The 3266-nt window shown below is 28.7% G+C and overlaps 3 non-coding genes across 3 annotated transcripts; 2 read left to right on the forward strand and 1 right to left on the reverse strand.

The window, feature by feature from the left end:
• Window positions 1-1211: 1211 nt before the first annotated feature.
• TRNAT-GGU (transfer RNA threonine (anticodon GGU)) lies at window positions 1212-1283 on the reverse strand. The gene has a single exon. It is a non-coding gene; the product is annotated as a tRNA-Thr (tRNA).
• A 1063-nt stretch (window positions 1284-2346) lies between these two features.
• TRNAY-GUA (transfer RNA tyrosine (anticodon GUA)) lies at window positions 2347-2430 on the forward strand. The gene has a single exon. It is a non-coding gene; the product is annotated as a tRNA-Tyr (tRNA).
• Window positions 2431-2925: 495 nt separating this feature from the next.
• Window positions 2926-2999, forward strand: TRNAD-GUC (transfer RNA aspartic acid (anticodon GUC)). Its single transcript has one exon. It is a non-coding gene; the product is annotated as a tRNA-Asp (tRNA).
• The last annotated feature ends 267 nt before the right edge of the window (window positions 3000-3266 follow it).

Below are 3266 nucleotides of genomic sequence, written 5' to 3' on the forward strand. Positions count from 1 at the left end.
TTCCTAGTCTTAATAACCGCCTGAACCCTGAATTGTCTTGTCTTATGACTCATCAATCAGATAGATGAATTTTTTGAAAGAACTGTTCAAAAAAAAGTGATTCCTTTTCTCGCTACCAGTTGATCCCCAGACATATTCCTCTCGTTCCATCAACTAATCTTATTCTTGAATCTCGTTTGTGAGATTGATAAAAAAAAATCTTTTTATGTATTCCTTCAAATTTATATGTGTATTAAACTACTATAGTATTATATATTTTATTACGTTATACTTTCATTTTTCATTTTTTTTTAATATTGTATTTAATTTAATAATAAAAATTGTCTTTTATTTAATATTTTTTAATTTTAATATTTAATAAAAAAAACTGTAAATGAAAGTATCTTTCTCGCATCCATTCTCCATCCCGGTTGTCGGAACAAAAATATCGCATGTATCGATATGGAAATATTTGGTACATGAATCGATGATCTGATAAATTATATAAATCTTATTTAGATATAAATTCAAAATATTTATATCTAAATTGATCATGTCTTGTGTTCGGGAATTAAAATAAAAAAAAAAGATATTTTAAATGGCTCGTATGTTGTGACTTGTAATAAAGCCTTTCTCTGTAGAAGAAAGAAATATCAATTTATTCCTATAAACCATCTATAAATAAGAATCTTTAATCAGTAATATCGACAAATTCTTACAGAGCCCAAAGAAATATGAAAATGAAATAAAAAAAAGATCCACTGACCGTTCCAATTTCATCTTTATCGAATTTGAATATCAGAATAGTGGATATAGTCATTATTCAATAGGTTAGGTCCACTTACTTTTTTTGTTGTTTTCTAATCTTTATTTTTCTAATCTTTAGAATGGATTTGATTGGAATAATGGAAAGGGATATTTAGCGATTCAAGGAGACGACTTTTCATTATTCTTTCATTTTGATTATTCATTATAATCATTTTCATTATACATTATTCATTATACATTATAATAATAATATAATAAATATTAAAATTAAAATGTTCCATTTTATAACTATAATTACTATACAATTATTCATTATAATGATAGCTTATTATCATTAATATTTATAATTTTTATAATTTAATGATAAGGTTTGTTACTTTTTTAGTATAAACATCAACAAGATCTCCATCCTTCCTCCAAAAAGAATACTATGGTATGGCTGGGGTTTTATGAAAAAAACCCAAAGCCCCTTATCGGATTTGAACCGATGACTTACGCCTTACCATGGCGTTACTCTACCACTGAGTTAAAAGGGCCCATTTTTTTTATTTAATTACTGAATAAGTCATTACCCACTATGAGTCTACTTATTCTAATATATATATGTACATACAGGAACGATAAATTCAATTTATCTAGTGAGTATAGGTAAAATAAAAAAATGGTTTATTAAGATTGGATTTTATAAATGCAATGAATTGTTTCAAAACCGACCCTAATTGAATTGACCCCCATCATAACGAAATTAATTTGATTGATACATGGACTTACCAATTCAACATAGATATAAGATCTTTCGTAGAATCATTGATAAAAAGATTTATTTTACTTGTTCCCCGAACTTAATTCTTAGAGAAAAACAATTTTCAATAACTTGTTGATCCCTATCCTTCTTCCCATATTTTCAGATTTTTTTTTTAATTTCAGATTTTTTGAATTTCCTGGCTTAGTGTAAGATAGAAATATATCTATCTAATCTTAACAAAATGAATGAAAGCGGAAGAAATGAAGTTTCATTCCCCTTTCTGATCTGGCGGACCAATCACTCCCCAAAAGGTCCTATACCTCGTATTATTTCTATTCTACCGATTTAGTTTATTATTTTATTTATTTTTTTTAATATTAATAATTTTAATAATATCGATTTATAATTAATATCTATTTATTCTTATATTCATTTTCTTTATTTATTTTATTCTTTGATATAATTCTATTTCTAATTAATTAGAATTATAATAAAATTGAAAATGAAATAAATATATTTAATGAAAATTTAATGAAAATAATATTAAAAAAAAATTATATGATTAGAATGAATGATTCATGAATATAAATACGAATCAAAAGATTCTATGGAATCAGAAAAGAGGGAAAGATCTTTCAGATTTAATCATACCACATTATATTGACAATTTAAAAAAACTGTTCATACAATGAGCATAGTATGATGGCGGTCGGGCATACTTGCCCCCATCGTCTAGTGGTTCAGGACATCTCTCTTTCAAGGAGGCAGCGGGGATTCGAATTCCCCTGGGGGTAGGTGTACTACGAAAGGAAGTTGATCATGAATTATCAATAAGCCGGGAATTGATTCTTCCTGGGTCGATGCCCGAGCGGTTAATGGGGACGGACTGTAAATTCGTTGGCAATATGTCTACGCTGGTTCAAATCCAGCTCGGCCCAATAATTGGCCGATCCACCATGAAATGATAGAACCCCATTTGTTGTTCCCCAGAAATGCCTGATCGGAATACGGAAGAATAAAAAAACTAAAATTTTCTGATATATTTTACCGCCGTTCATTTGCTCTCTTTATTTTTTCTCACAAATTCTGATCTTGCTTGCTAATGATCTAGATTCATACTAGATTCATATAAAGATCTGGAAGTATAAGGAAAAGAATAAAATAAAGAATAAATAAAAAAACTCTTTTTTTTTCATTGAAAGCTTTATTTGATTATTAATCAATTTATAAAAAACGAAAGGATTATTAACAATCCGTGAGGCGCTCTCACTAAAGTGCATATCCGTGTGTATATCAAATATATTACTCGCGTTTCTGTTACAATACGACTATTCTAATCTAAAATCTAAATAAAATAGAAATAAAATAGAAATAAAATAGAAAGGGTTTGAATTAAATCATAAGAATATGTATGATGTACACTTGATTTCCTTGGGATTGTAGTTCAATTGGTCAGAGCACCGCCCTGTCAAGGCGGAAGCTGCGGGTTCGAGCCCCGTCAGTCCCGACAGATCCAAATCCAATAAAAAAAATACATCAATTCATCTCTGCGTTTGCTGTGAAAAGGAGAACAAAAGAAATAGCAGAATTTCATTCACAAGAGGATACCCTCCTATTTTATTTATTTATTAGTTTCACATTTCTCATCAAATAAATATGGGAATTACCATTTATTCAACTAGTACCAATTGATAGGAGAAAGACATATGTAGATTAGTACAATGATTGGTAAAATTATATTCAGGATTCCAAGAAATACCGTACGGAGTCTGGC

The sequence above is a fragment of the Corylus avellana genome, unplaced genomic scaffold, assembly GCF_965113065.1.
Source record: "Corylus avellana unplaced genomic scaffold, dhCorAvel1.hap1.2 HAP1_SCAFFOLD_160, whole genome shotgun sequence".
NCBI lineage: Eukaryota > Viridiplantae > Streptophyta > Magnoliopsida > Fagales > Betulaceae > Corylus > Corylus avellana.